Below are 7,769 nucleotides of genomic sequence, written 5' to 3' on the forward strand. Positions count from 1 at the left end.
AGAATTTTCTACATTCCTTATTGATCTTCGAACTTTTAGGATGAGATCGTACTAATACAAGGTCTTCTACCTGAAATGAGGGTTCTATAGCATGTTGATTATAACTTTTAATTCTCCGTTCAGCATTTTTAACAATCTGTTCGCAAACTTTTTCGTCTGGATAGACAATTCGTAGAATAACATTTTTTTTTTCCTTTATGTAATACGGTAACCTACTAATTAGGACTCGTATTAGATGACTTTCAATAATTGGTTCTTCAATTAATTTAGCACGGTTTAAATGCCATTCGAAATAATTCCTGTAACCTCTCCACCGTTTAGAATACGGAGGAGGGTCTAACAACTCTAAAGTTAAGTGTTGTTGTTTTCCTCTTGACCAATAATTTTGTTTAAACTGCTTAACAAAATCATCCCAGTCCCTAAATTCAGTTCTATGCAGTACTGCCCATTCCGCAGCTTCTGCTTCTAAATGTCCTATTACAAATTGAATCCGTTTTTCATTACTCCATTTAGGAGATAATGAAGTTTCAAAAGCTTTTATAAAGATTATAGGGTGAATTTCGCCTCCTGGTTTGAATACAGGAAATCGACTTGCTACATTTGAATTTGTCGTTATTTCATCCCAACATTCTGCGAGAGACATTGTTGGATTTTGTTTAGATTGCAGAGACGGAGTTGCATCAGATTGGCTTGCCGTGATTTCTTTATTCGTATTGTTGTCGTCCGAGCTAGCAAACTCGACGCGAGTGTTGTGTCTGATTACGTTATTGCTTCTACTACTTGAAATGTTTTCACTATTATCTAATTCCGATAACCGTTTAGTAATTTCCTGTATTCGCATTTCTGTATTGGATACACGATTAGCTAATATCGATTCTTCACTGTGTTCACGATGTGAACGCTCTGTACCTTCATCAATGTTATTATCTTTGGAAGTCTCAAGGTTACTGCATATTTCTGTAATTAAATATTTCATGTTTTCTATTTCAGTATGATCTTTTTCTACTCGATGAGTTAGTATCTCTAATTCTACATTATCTATTGAAGAAATCTCTACAGGTTTGGTAGAAACCTCTTTAATAGATTCTAATAATTCTCTTCGAACAGTTTCTGTTTGCATAGAAAATTCATCTCGTAACTTATCGTTATTTTTCTCTATTTCATTTACAACTAAGACATTGACATTATCTAGTCTCTTGGTTAAGTCAGTAATATCATTTCGCATGCGAGCTTTTTCCTCACGCGATTCCTGGATATGTTCTTCTAACCTTTTACAATTATCAGCAGTCTTATTACTAAGTCCTACTAGTTTTTCCTGCATTTCAACTTTAGAAGCCTCTATTTTATCACTTAATTCTCGACTGGTTTCATTAAGATATTCCTGTAACCTGTCTGTAGATTTTTAGCTCCCCTTTTAATCTAGCAGTAGATTCCTCGTTAGACTGTTTTAATTCCTGTTTTAGTTCCTCTTTTAATCTAGCAGTAGATTCTTCGTTAGACTGTTTTAATTCCTGTTTTAATCTAGCGGTAGATTCTTCGTTAGACTGTTTTAATTCCTGTTTTAGTTCCTGTTTTAATCTAGCAGTAGATTCTTCGTTAGACTGTTTTAATTCCTCTTTTAATCTGGCATTACATTCTTCGTTAGATTGTTTCAATTTAGCGATCGCCCTAAAAAGGGATCTCATGCTCCTATCGGACATAGAGTGCTCTTCGTCTGACATTTCACTTCCCGACATTATTGTAAGAAATTAACTAGTTACACACGCAGACTTGTAATCAACAATCCTATTAAAAGCACACTCCGTATGTACAACACTCCACTTCCAACTTAAAACAGACTCACCGGACACTAATATTTTAGTTTGTAGTTCTCGATGATCGGTGTGTTGCTATGGGCTGCAGAAGTAACAGCCGTCGATGCAGCCGCTGAGATGCTGCGACCCCGCTTCCGCAACCGGCAGGACGCCGAGTCGAACACCGGAGACGTCACTGGCTGCAACCACGCCCGGCCCCACCGTCGACAGGCGAAGCCCTCAGCAACACCTCTAATACCAGCCGGAGGAAGGCCCCCCAGCTGACGTACTGGGCCTGTTGGTTTAGGGAGGAAAAGGTTGTCGGGGTTTGCAGCGTTCAGCTGCTGCCCAACAGATGCGCCTTCTCGTGGAATAACTGCGTGACCGTACTGCTGGCTGCGCTCCGTCAGCTGCCCACACCCGCAAAGTCGCCGCTGGCTGGTGAAGGCTCCACGAAACTCGCGTTGACTTCCGAAGGACTCTTGATGTTTTGTTTCGTACCTGTATGCCTTAGTTGCACACAAGTCCTGTTTATAAGGTCGCCACGGTGTAGTGTAACGACGTATAGATTTGTTTAAATGATTTTCATTTGACATATGACCATGTGTAGACTTCGTCACCTACGTCAGTTACAACCCACTTCAAAATTATTTATATTCTTTTTAAATTGTCTCAGAATGATTCTTGAACGAAACTGTAAAACATCATTTGAGTCGTATGCACAGAATTACGTCACTCGAGCCAATTGGTTTGCGTAAACTTTTTCAATTTAGATGTCGTTTGTTTCTCCTCAGAAATTATATTGATACACGTTATCTGATTTAATAGATATTAGAACCACATTGAATAAACTTTTGTGATTCAAAGTCGCGATGAACGCTGTCAAAATTCAATAATCTTGTCAAATATACTATTAATCCATTCACATAATTCTTCATAAATAAATCCTCGGAACACGTATTTCAACTTTAGTAGCATCCACTAATTTATTATCTTCCTACATACAGACGTGAACCTGAGCCTTGACAAGACAAAACTAACATTATCAATAAGATTAAACTCTCTACGACGTCATTGTTGTACAAAACATTACAAATTATTCATTTTCAATTTTTAGAAGCACGACGCAACAAATCGGTTTCAGAATCTTCTGTCGCTCTTTGGCTGTCGGCCCGCGACGTATAGTGGCCAGCAATTTTCTCTCTGGTCCCGGCAGCGAAGATGCTGTCTCCGTTCGTTGCGCCGCCCTCTCCGTAAATGAAACATAAAAAATAAATACAAAACTTTAGACAATTCACAAATATTACAAAAATTACATAAACGAAACTAAATCAAACTTATATTCAGCTGCAAACTGGGCTGACACTGGTGGATGGGTGACGCTTCAATTTCGCGTCCCACTACAACATCCAGCGTGCGAAATAAAATCATATGTAAACTAGAAGCACAAAAACTTATTTACACCATTACATAATTTCTATGTGACGGTGCAGAAACATCAAAATGAAGCTACGGCCGCATCAAGAAGCAGCACCCCGGATTACAGAAGATACGTATAAAAGCTGTGGAAGATGAATTTTCCTTTATGTTGGTAATGTGTGGTAAAACGTGGTATACTAAACATTGCTTTTCTTGTCTTTAACTACGATACTCATCCCAAACTTCACCACAAAACAAGTTTTATTACAAGAGGGAGACCAAGAGATGAAGACACTAAGCAGATTCAGAAGGATGTGGGTTGCAGTAGTTACTCAGAGATGAAGCTTGCACAGAATAGAATGGCATGGAGACCTGCAACAAACCAGTCTCTGGACCGAAGACCACAACAACTATAATCATATGAATATGCTTTATTTTTAAAAATTTTTCCTTCTTATGTGCTTATACTGTACAAGTGTAATCTAACAGTTTTTCATATTGAAACTCGTACATTCCTTTTACTTGAAGTATTTAAATATTAGTTATATCTTCGTGTACAACGTTCAGTTGCAGATTCCATTAGAAAATGGCTCCAATATAAAAGCTGAGACCAGTCATGCAGTAAATTAAAAAAATCTGCTCTTCAGTTCTTTTGCCAAGTACTGATTTTATTTACTACGATTGTTAATTTCTATTAAACAGGCATTGGTTTTTGGAGTTCAGTTTCAATCTTTGACTGTTTTGTTCCCCTTGTACTGATCTACTGCTTCACTTCAACGTTTTTAATTGCGTTACCACTGCACTGTCAAAGATGAATTATTACCATCTGTTCCTACCATTGAGGTAAATAAAGAGGGGAGATGTTATTACAACACAAACTTGAAGCCAATGTCCGTCATCTTAAGTAGCCCAGAACATTAGGTTCACCGCATTCATACCTGCACGGTTCACCGCGATAACACTTCCCTGTGTCGTCACTGACGAGCCCGTGCCCAGTTTCGATTGTGTCTGGTGCTTCGATTTTGCGGAGACGTAGTCGTTTCAGCAAAAATGCCAGCTTGCGTTGTTCACAGATGCACTTCTCAGTCCGATCGTAGTCCAAAAGTTTAAAGGTACCACATTTCATTCGTAAGTGGAGCCGTTCAAGAAATATTTTCTTTTGTATACATGAATTATGGATGCACTGTTTACTTTTATCGTAGTGGTTTTATTTCTGTCATTTGACTTTAGAGTTACCTCAATGTCCGCTCTTTCTCTTCTTTCCTGTGTTTTTCATTGCCTTCCAAACCGTAAACGCTCCGACGCACGAACCACACTGCCAACAGTCCCGTCCCCGCACAACACAGGGCTACGGAACCGCGCTGATTGTTGAGGCAGCATCTCATGGCCTAAATTCCTCCCGCCGATAATTATTCATTATTCACATTTCCTCCTCCATGAAAAAAGATTATGGCTACAACAGCCGCAGACAGCCGTCATGCATGCGTGAGCTTTTGTGTGTATGATTATGTGAATGTGCGTGTGTGTGTGCTGTGCTTCCTTTCTGAAGAAGGCTTTGGCTGAAAACTTCTGTAACAGGCAAGCGAGTAGCAGTCTTCGTTTCACAGTCTAGTTATTCCCTCATGAAGCTTGTTGTAAATAATCCATTGCACTTCAACAGGAACAATGTTGTCCTCAATTGCAGCACCAGAAGAAAAAAATACGCCACATTAAGGTTATCCGTAGCACAAACAGGGATTCACAAAGCTGCAACCAAAAGTTTTGATCACTTATCCATTGATATAAAATGCCTGACAGAGAGCAAAGTAAAATTTGAAGCTAAGCTGGAAACGTTTATCTTTGACAACTCCTCCTGTTCCACAGAAGATTATCTACTACTGTAATGTGTGAATGGCGATGGGTAGGAATCACTGACTAACGTCTCTCTGTCTTTAATTAAAAAACTAATAAATGATCAACATGGAGGCGTATTTACAAAAAAAGTCAATATATAATGAATTGTTCCACATCATTACGATGGATCTTGCAAATGAAATATCATGGAGCATGAAACTAACTAACTAACTTTTGGTATATCACAAAGAACGGTAGCCGGCCGCGGTGGCCGAGCGGTTCTAGGCGTGTCAGTCCGGAACCACGCAGCTGCTACGGTCGCTGGTTCGAATCCTGCCTCGGGCATGGATGTGTGTGATGTCCTTAGGTTAGGTAGGATTAAGTAGTTCTAAGTTCTAGGGGACTGATGACCTCAGATGTTAATTCCCATAGTGCTCAGAGCCATTTGAACCATTTGAACAAAGAATGGTATAGGCTTGTATACTATATGGTCACGATAACTTGACGATTTCGCGAGTGCTGCCAGAAGCGGAGGAAATAGGCACTACTTGACAGATATTCATTTGCCTCCCAGGGCTGCCAACGTTAAGTTGGTCTTAGATGAGAAGTATTCAAAAGGCTTGCGTCCATTCGCAAATAACTTCTGTAAGCAATTGTGTTTACATTAGAACAAAAACTTACTCAAGTTTATTTCATCGAGTCACTGGGGCAAGTTTACTTCAAGAACTCGCCGCAGAACGTGTTACAGAAGTGCAGTTACTCTTAATAACCAGAGCATTCGCCTTTGATGTTACCAAGAAACACTATTTAAGTGAAGTGCAGCACGGCATCTCACCAAGAGACTGCCTCTTAACTAGTTTTCAATTTTTGCAAACAGTATTTATTACTTTCGTCAGAAATGTAACGCATTTATGTTCACGGTAACATTAAAAAATCAGTTAAATTTTAAAGACGTCTGTACTGCCGTTCTACTTTGGCTTCTGGTGAAACAAATTGATTGCTTAACTCATTTCGCAGTTCCTTGACTGATGGTCCCAATTATGTGTGTGTGTGTAGGGATTCCACCGGTACATTTGTTTCAGCCCATCTGTCTTTGTGCCACTCTGCTTTACGACGCTGGCACTTTCGCACCGGTGATGAACACACACACTTTCTGTAAGTTCGAGAAGAACTTCCAGGAAAATATAAATTCGGTAAGTACCTGCATCAAGATGCAAGAAAGTAGAACAAATATTCTTCCCGCAGCGGAATGTACGCTGATTTGGAACTTCCTTACAACTTAAAACTGTGTGCCGAGCTGAGACTCGAAGCTCGAAACCCGAACTGGCACACGATTTTAATTTGTCAGTAAGTTTCATGCGAGAAACTGTTGGCACTAACTTACGCTTTTCTACTGACTTGCGAACTTCTTGAAGATGACGAAACTAGCGGACATTGATGGGAGGGGAGGAGGGGGGGGGTGGAGTTGCAGATATGGTCGTTCCTAATATTCCACCCCTTTCTGTTGTATAGATAATGCCCCATAGCACAGCAGGAAGTTCGCCAGAATGCCTAATAAATATGATTTCAAAATTACGACGTTAGAGTGGTTGCAAGATGGGCAAATAAACTACAACGACTCTATGAGTAAACCTCAACTGTTATCTACAATAAAGGAAAACAAACCAGCCTCGGATGTGTACGTTGTGGATAAAAGCGCTTGAGAGCATAGGCTACAAACTAGTGCGTTTACTGCCCTACAACTGAAATCTAAATCCGATAGAATTGGCATAGGCCAAAATAAAACACAATTTCAGGGACAACAATGTCGCTGGTGAAATGTCGAAGGAAAGATTGCAGAATCTTGTTAATGTTACTTTCCTTTCAGGTACTGCACAGGACTGGCAAGGCATGGAATGTGCAGCAGCTGGAGCAAGAGTACTGGACGCGAGATAGAATAATGGAAATGACCATCGACGAAGTTACCATCAACGGCTCAAATGCCTGTGAGCACTATGGGACTTAACATCTGAGGTCATCAGTCCCCTAGAACTTAGAACTACACTACTGGCCATTAAAATAGCTACACCAAGAAAAATGCATATCATAAACGGGTATTCATTGGACGAATGTATTATACAAGAACTGACATGTGATTACATTTTCACGCAATTTGGGTGCATAGATCCTGAGAAATCAGTACCCAGAACAACTATCTCTGGCCGTAATAACGCCTGGGTATTGAGTCAAACAGAGATTGGATGGCGTGTACAGGTACAGCTGCCCATGCAGCTTCAACGCGATACCACAGCTCTTCAAGAGTAGTGACTGGCGTATTGTGACGAGCCAGTTGCTCGGCCACCATTGACCAGACATTTTCAATTGGTGAGAGATCTGGAGAATGTGCTGTCCAGGCCAGCAGTCGAACATTTTCTGTATCGAGAAAGGCCAGTACAGGACCTGCAACATGCGGTCGTGCATTATCCTGCTGAAATTTAGGGTTTCGCAGGGATCGAATGAAAGGTAGAGCCACGGGTTGTAACACATCTGAAATGTAACGTCCACTGTTCGAAGTGCCGTCGATGCGAACAAGAGGTGACCGAGACATGTAACCAATGGCGCCCCATACCATCACGACAGGTGATACGCCAGTATGGCGATGACGAATACACGCTTCCAACGTGAGTTCACCGCGATGTCGCCAAACACGGATGCAACCATCATGATTCTGTAAACTGAACCTGG

This window comes from Schistocerca serialis, chromosome 4 (assembly GCF_023864345.2).
Source record: "Schistocerca serialis cubense isolate TAMUIC-IGC-003099 chromosome 4, iqSchSeri2.2, whole genome shotgun sequence".
NCBI lineage: Eukaryota > Metazoa > Arthropoda > Insecta > Orthoptera > Acrididae > Schistocerca > Schistocerca serialis.